General features: G+C 43.6%; 2 long non-coding RNA genes across 2 annotated transcripts; one reads left to right on the top strand and one right to left on the bottom strand.

The window, feature by feature from the left end:
• Positions 1 to 345: 345 nt before the first annotated feature.
• Positions 346 to 1,840, top strand: LOC145428959 (uncharacterized). The gene is made up of 2 exons (XR_013909319.1): positions 346 to 821; positions 1,427 to 1,840. It is a non-coding gene; the product is annotated as an uncharacterized LOC145428959 (long non-coding RNA).
• A 1-nt stretch (position 1,841) lies between these two features.
• Positions 1,842 to 3,320, bottom strand: LOC145428960 (uncharacterized). Its single transcript, XR_013909320.1, has 2 exons — positions 2,855 to 3,320; positions 1,842 to 2,306 (listed from the first exon to the last, which is right to left on the bottom strand). It is a non-coding gene; the product is annotated as an uncharacterized LOC145428960 (long non-coding RNA).
• Positions 3,321 to 7,543: the final 4,223 nt, after the last annotated feature.

The following is a 7,543-nucleotide window of genomic DNA, read 5'->3' as shown; positions in this document are numbered from 1 at the left end:
CTGTGGGCTAGAAAGATACAGGGCTATAAAAAGTTGCTGAATGAAAAGTTCACGTCCTGGCCATGCTTTCAGGTTTGACTTTTTTTCATTAACTTGTTTAAAGCGATGCAGTCTTTCATGCTTACGCCGGTTTTCTGCTAAAAAAATGTTTCCGTGGTTTACTTTGCATATTGTCGAACAAATTTCCATTGGCTGCTGTGCTTGCTAATACAGGGACAAGTTAAAACAGTGTTAAACAACAATTCAATTTGTTTGCAGCACAGCTCTGATGAAAATTTGCCTGCATACCTACTCACATCATCATAACTTAATTTCAACTCTTTATTGCTTCCTTGTTTCTGTATGGGCAGAAATCTGTGCCATCAGAAACTGAATTTGAATAAGTTAAATTTGAATTTGAATTGCTCAGATTGAATCTGAATTGTAACTTGAATAAATGCTTTTGAAAACTGAATTTGAATTAGTCTAATTTGAAATTGAATTTATGGTTTGAAAATGATCATCACTAAATTGAAATTGAATTTTATATTTTGAAAATGAATTGATTTGCTTTGAAACTGCATTTTATCCTTTAAAAATTCAGCTCTCGAATACTTTCAGTTTCACTTCTCACCATTCAGTTTCAGTTCTACAATTCAATTTCAGTTCCAAAATTAAGTTTTTTAGAACTTACATCTGGTTCCGGTTCAAGCGCAGATTAATAGAACTACGTTTTACTAGCGGACCGAAAGTGTTACTGACGGGAATCTACAGTGTCTTGAGCTGAATTAAGACTTCAGAAGTCATTCGTCATGTCGAATGACCAGCGGATAAACTCTCAGGTTGGTAATAAATGTATTACATGTATAAGAACAAGCGTCATGTTAACAAATGATAGCCGTACGGTAACTTTTATGCTTATTGTAGCTGCTAGCTAAAAACGCTAATTTAGCGTAGTTTGCCCTGAATTCAGCTTTGACAACAAATATGATCGACTGTTTCTAGTAGAATTCCAAAGTTGTCATCTTGGACCCTCTCAGAGTACCCCCTCTGTATGCTTGCAGAGACCCCTACAGTAGGGAAACATGCAAAACGGTGTCCAAACCTTTTGTATTTTAGCTTTATTTATGTCTTACACAGCATCCCAACTCTTTAGCTAACTTAATAACTTTAGCTAAAGTGAATAGTTAGTCTAATTCAGTGCAGCATTACTGGATCACCTCTGTTTGAAGTGATATAATATGATATACAACTATCACTGAAACAGCAAACTTTGTAAATAAGCAAACAACACTTCTCATTCTCTAAACGTTTGGCCACAGCTGTAGATTACACTATCAGTGCTTGTTCACTCTTAACAACAATTACATTTCTAAATTTACTTTGTGCATTTACAGGTAAACAATATCTAATATTTTATCTAAATGACTTCTTTGTCTCTGAAAAGGGTGAAGAGCCTGAGGCCGGTGACAGTCCAGTTCTACTCTAAGTACATCCTTACAGTGGCTCACAGGACAAGGCCACATTCCTGTCCTGCCAGAAGAGAAGAGAAACTTCAGAGTCTTCATGCAGTTCAACCACACCTGTCATATTCCATATGACAGGGGTCTCAAACTCCAGTCCTCGAGGGCCAGTGTCATGCAACTTTTCCATGCCCTCGAGGACTGGAGTTTGAGACCCCTGCCGTATGGTGTTTATGCTGTTTTCTACCCCACAGTTACAGCATGTCTGACTGCCTGTTCAGCATATGCAAAAATATATGAGTTTAAGCATGTGATGACTAAGGCCTTCCATTATGGTGTTTGTCATCACATGTCACAGACATCTGGATGATCATTTGGAATAAACTAAAAACTAAAAACTTGTTACTTCATCTTATCTTTATTATTGTTCTTATTTTACATTGTTAGGCATTAGGTTTATTTGTAGTAGTCCTTTCCAACTTCTTTCCCTCTTCCATGTTACTGTGGCAGCTTGTCAGCATCTATTTGGGGTTGGGAGTGGAACAGAAAGTAAGGAAATCCAAAGTGCCATTAAAACCAGGAGAGGTTCTTATATTTCAGAAGAAGGGATTAATTAAAAAGACCTCAATGCCATATTTTATTTAGGAACCCTAGAGAGCACTTTGCAAAATAACACATTCTTATAATTTCACCCTCAGATGAGCCAAGCTACGACTGTCAGGGAAGGTGATGTAGGTACAGAGCATATGAGAGTGGTTAAGTTTGTCTCTTGTCTAGATGAAGGCACAAGAGGGATGGATGGCAAGGCGTAGAGATTCAGTATCTTCAGTCTTCAGTGGACACTCCATTTCTGGCACAAAACACCTGTAAAAGATGGTCGATTTAGGAGGTGACCCGACAACTTCAGCCTGTCAAACATAGTAATGGAGCAGTATGTTTAAAAAATAAAAAATAAAAATCTAATTAAGTAGAATTATTATGGTAGTTAAACACAGTGATAGTTGTATATCATATTATATCACTTCAAACAGGTGATCCAGTAATGCTGCACTAATGAATTAGACTAACTATTCACTTTAGCTAAAGTTATTAAGTTAGCTAAAGAGTTCGGATGCTGTGTAAGACATAAATAAAGCTAAAATACAAAAGGTTTGGACACCGTTTTGCATGTTTCCCTACTGTAGGGGTCTCTGCAAGCATACAGAGGGGGTACTCTGAGAGGGTCCAAGATGACAACTTTGGAATTCTACTAGAAACAGTCGATCATATTTGTTGTCAAAGCTGAATTCAGGGCAAACTACGCTAAATTAGCGTTTTTAGCTAGCAGCTACAATAAGCATAAAAGTTACCGTACGGCTATCATTTGTTAACATGACGCTTGTTCTTATACATGTAATACATTTATTACCAACCTGAGAGTTTATCCGCTGGTCATTCGACATGACGAATGACTTCTGAAGTCTTAATTCAGCTCAAGACGCTGTAGATTCCCGTCAGTAACACTTTCGGTCCGCTAGTAAAACGTAGTTCTATTAATCTGCGCTTGAACCGGAACTGGATGTAAGTTCCAAAAAACTGAATTTTGGAACTGAAATTGAATTGTAGAACTGAAACTGAATGGTGAGAAGTGAAACTGAAAGTATTCGAGAGCTGAATTTTTAAAGGATAAAATGCAGTTTCAAAGCAAATCAATTCATTTTCAAAATATAAAATTCAATTTCAATTTAGTGATGATCATTTTCAAACCATAAATTCAATTTCAAATTAGACTAATTCAAATTCAGTTTTCAAAAGCATTTATTCAAGTTACAATTCAGATTCAATCTGAGCAATTCAAATTCAAATTTAACTTATTCAAATTCAGTTTCTGATGGCACAGATTTCCGCCCATATTTCTGCATCTGTTCTTTATTTCTTAGCCCACTTGTATATACAGTACTTTTGTAGTCTTATTGACCACTTACTGACCAAATACTTTACCCTACATGCCATCTATATCTATTTACACAAACATTTATTCAGCACTTCAACTACGCACACAGTGTTTGATCTATCACACCCGATTCGCAGTTCAGTATTTTGCCCAAGGACACTTTGATATGCAGCCCAGAGGAACCCAGAAACAAATCACCAACAGTGAGCACCTTTTAAAGTAATTTAATTTCTACTATCTGACTGGTACAATAAACTGGTAACTGATTCCCAGTAGGCCAGAGATTGGTTTTGTGTACTTGCATACATGCTCTTATCATTCCTTGGCCCTCCCTGCCAGGAGTCTGGATTGATCAAATAATGGAAATAGAATGTAACTGATACCCAAATAATCCACCAGTGGTCTATTTCTAAGACTTTCTGTGGCTTTAACAAAAAACTGATGAATATAATTAAGGAAATCAACTGTGGGATCAAGTGATTCGTCACATTTTCGAGTTATAAAAAATGCCCAGCCTATACACTTGACCCCTGAAGGTGTGCAACAGATCCTTTGAGCACCCAGAAGTTGCGAGGTCAGACTTCCATACATTGGACTTATTTATCCAGCACCATCACACAGATGCTCAATTGGATTGATAATCTGGACTCCAAGTCAATACTTCATAGTCATTGGTGTGGTTCTGAAACCATTCCTGAGTCATTTTTGCTTTGTGGCAGGGAGCATTATCCTGCTTTAAGAGGCCAAGGCCATCAGGGAATACTGTTTCCATGAAAGGGTGTCCATGGTCTGCAGCAGTGCTTAGGTAGGTGCTTTACGTCAAAGTAACATCCACGTGAATGTCTGGATCCAAGGCTTCCCAGCAGAACATTGCCCAAAGCATTGCACTGCCTCTGCCGGGTTGCCTTATTTCCTAAGTGCATTGAGATGCACTATGCACAATGTACAGGTGTTCCTCAGGTAAGTGACACGCACACAAACATCCATCCACATGATGCAAAAAAAACCCCAAAAAAACAAACAAACGGTGTTCATCAAACCAGGCCGCCTTCTTCGATTGCTCCGTGGTTACGTTCTGAGGATCACGTGCCCATGTTAGCGCTTTCAGGAATGGACCATAATCATCAGCATGGGCACCCTGACTCGCCAGCAGCTATGCAACCCAATACATAACAAATAGTTATGCACTGACACTTTTCTATCAGAACCAGCAGCATCTGTTGGATTGGACCACACAGGGAAGCCTTCACTCCCCACATGCATCAGAACCAGCGACTGACCCTGTCGCTGGTTCACTACTGTCCCTTCCTTAGATCGCTTTTGATAGATACTGACCTCTGCAGCCCGGGACCCCACAAGTTTTGGAGATGTTCTAACGGAGTCGTCAAGACATCACAGTTTGCCCCTCATCAAACTTGCTACAATCCTTATGCTTGCTCGTTTTTCCTGCTTCTAGCTTATCAACTTTGAGGACTTAATCTCCCTTAATGTTTCTCCCTAATATATCCTACCTAGTAACAGGTACCATGACGAGGAGATAATTAGTGTTACTTACTTCACCTATCAGTGGACTGATTGGTGTATATATAATATATTGTCAGCAAGAGCTAGTTTCTATCACCCGGTAACTCATCTAATTAATTTGGAAGAACTTCAGGATCAAGGATGGTTATTTACAGAAATCCTAGTTATGGATTCTAAATTTTTTTGAAAACGAAAGAAAGGAAAATAACAGTGCATAGACAGATTTGCTTGCTTTCATTGCCAGTGCTGCTTACTGGTATACATGCAAAAGTTGTTCCTCTCTTGTGATGCTCTGCCAGGCCTTTACTGCCTCTAGTTGCTGCTTGTTTGTAAATCTTTCTGTCTTCAGTTTTTTTATTTAATAACTGAAAAGCATGCTCTGTTGTGTTGAGAGCCAGTGAGTGACTTGGCCATTGAAGAATATTCAATTTCTGTGCTATGAGAATCTCTTAGGTTGCTTTTTCAGTATACTCTGGGTCATTATCCATTTGCACTGTGAAGTGCTTTTTTTTGCAGTTTTGCAGCATTTGGCTGAAACTCAGCAGAGAGTAAATACTAATAATACTGTATACTTTGAATTCATCCTGCTACTTCAATCATCAGTCACTAAACAAACTGGTTCCACTAGCATTGCATCCTCCACCTTTGACAGCTGATAAGGTATCCTTCAGATCATTTCCTTCTCCGCATGTTTCTCTCTGAGTTGGATCAGGTGGCGGGGGAGGACGCTGGACAGACCTGGTGCACCTAAACGCGTAGTGAGGGTGTGCTGGGAACGTCTAGCAGAGGCCCCAGTCCACGAGATCTTCAACGCACACCTCCGGCAGAGCTTCAACAGCATTCCGAGGGAGACTGGGGACATTGAGTCCGAATGGACCATGTTCAGCGTCTCCATTGCCGAAGCTGCTGCATTGAGCTGCGGCCGCAAGGTGGTTGGTGCCTGCCGTGGTGGTAATCCCCGAACCAAATGGTGGACACCAGAGGTGAAGGGAGCCACCAGGCTGAAGAAGGAGGCCTATCGGGCTTGGTTAGCCTGTGGGACTCCGGAGGCAGCCGACAGGTATCGACAGGCCAAGCGGAATGCGGCTCGGGCAGTGGCTGAAGCAAAAACTCGGGTGTGGGAGGAGTTCGGAGAGGCCATGGAAAAAGACTTTCGGACTGCCTCGAAGAGATTCTGGCAAACCGTCAGGCGTCTCAGGAGGGGAAAGCGGTGCTCTACCTGGACTGTGTATAGTGCTGGCGGAGCGCTGTTGACGTCGACTGAGAAAATTGTCGGGCGGTGGAAGGAATACTTCGAGGACCTCCTTAATCCCACTGACACGTCTTCCGGGGAGGAAGCAGAGTCTGGGGATGAGGGGTGTGACCCACCGATTTCCGGGGGCGAGGTCACTGAGGCAGTTAAACAACTCCTTGGTGGCAGAGCCCCTGGTGTCGATGAGGTCCGCCCCGAGTTCCTGAAGGCTCTGGACGTTGTAGGGCTGTCTTGGTTGACACGTCTCTGCAATGTTGCGTGGAGATCAGGGGCAGTACCTGTGGACTGGCAGACCGGGGTGGTGGTCCCCATCTTCAAGAAGGGGGACCGGAGGGTGTGTTCCAACTACAGGGGGATCACACTCCTCAGCCTCCCCGGGAAAGTCTATGCCAGGGTGCTGGAGAGGAGGGTTCGTCCGCTAGTCGAACCTCGGATACAGGAGGAACAATGCGGTTTTCGTCCTGGTCGCGGAACACTGGACCAGCTCTTTGTCCTCTCGAGGATACTTGAGGGTGCATGGGAGTTTGCCCAACCAGTCTACATGTGTTTTGTGGACCTGGAGAAGGCATTCGACCGTGTCCCTCGGGGCGTCCTGTGGGAGGTGTTGCGCGAGTATGGGGTGTCTGGCCCATTGCTACGGGCCATTCAATCCCTATACAACCGTTGCAAGAGCTTGGTTCGCATTGCCGGCAATAAGTCGGACTCGTTCCCGGTGGGTGATGGGCTCCGCCAAGGCTGCCCTTTGTCTCCGGTTCTGTTCATAATTTTTATGGACAGGATTTCTAGGCGCAGCCAAGTGGCGGAGGGCTTTCGCTTTGGTGGCCTCAGAATCTCATCTCTGATTTTTGCGGATGATGTGGTTCTGTTGGCTTCATCGGGTGAGGGCCTCCAGCTCGCACTGGAGCGGTTCGCAGCCGAGTGTAACGCAGCGGGAATGAGGATCAGCACCTCCAAATCTGAGGCCATGGTTCTCAGCCGGAAAAGGGTGGAGTGCCCACTCCGGGTCGGGGATGAGTTCCTGCCCCAAGTGGAGGAGTTCAAGTATCTCGGGGTCTTGTTCGCGAGTGATGGGAGAAGGGAGCTGGAGATCGACAGACGGATTGGGGCTGCGGCTGCAGTAATGCGGACGCTGCACCGGTCAGTCGTGGTGAAGAGGGAGCTGAGTGTAAAAGCGAAGCTCTCAATTTACCGGTCGATCTACGTCCCTACCCTCACCTATGGCCACGAGCTGTGGGTAGTGACCGAAAGAACGAGATCGCGGATACAAGCGGCGGAAATGAGCTTCCTCCGAAGGGTGGCTGGCCTCTCCCTTAGAGATAGGGTGAGAAGTTCGGCCATCCGGGAGGGGCTTAGAGTAGAGCAGCTGCTGCTCCACATCGAAAGGAGCCAGCT

Source organism: Astatotilapia calliptera, chromosome 5, assembly GCF_964374335.1.
Source record: "Astatotilapia calliptera chromosome 5, fAstCal68.1, whole genome shotgun sequence".
Lineage (NCBI taxonomy): Eukaryota > Metazoa > Chordata > Actinopteri > Cichliformes > Cichlidae > Astatotilapia > Astatotilapia calliptera.
Note: the sequence above shows the minus strand (reverse complement) of the source record. Positions and strands in the feature narration are given on the sequence as shown.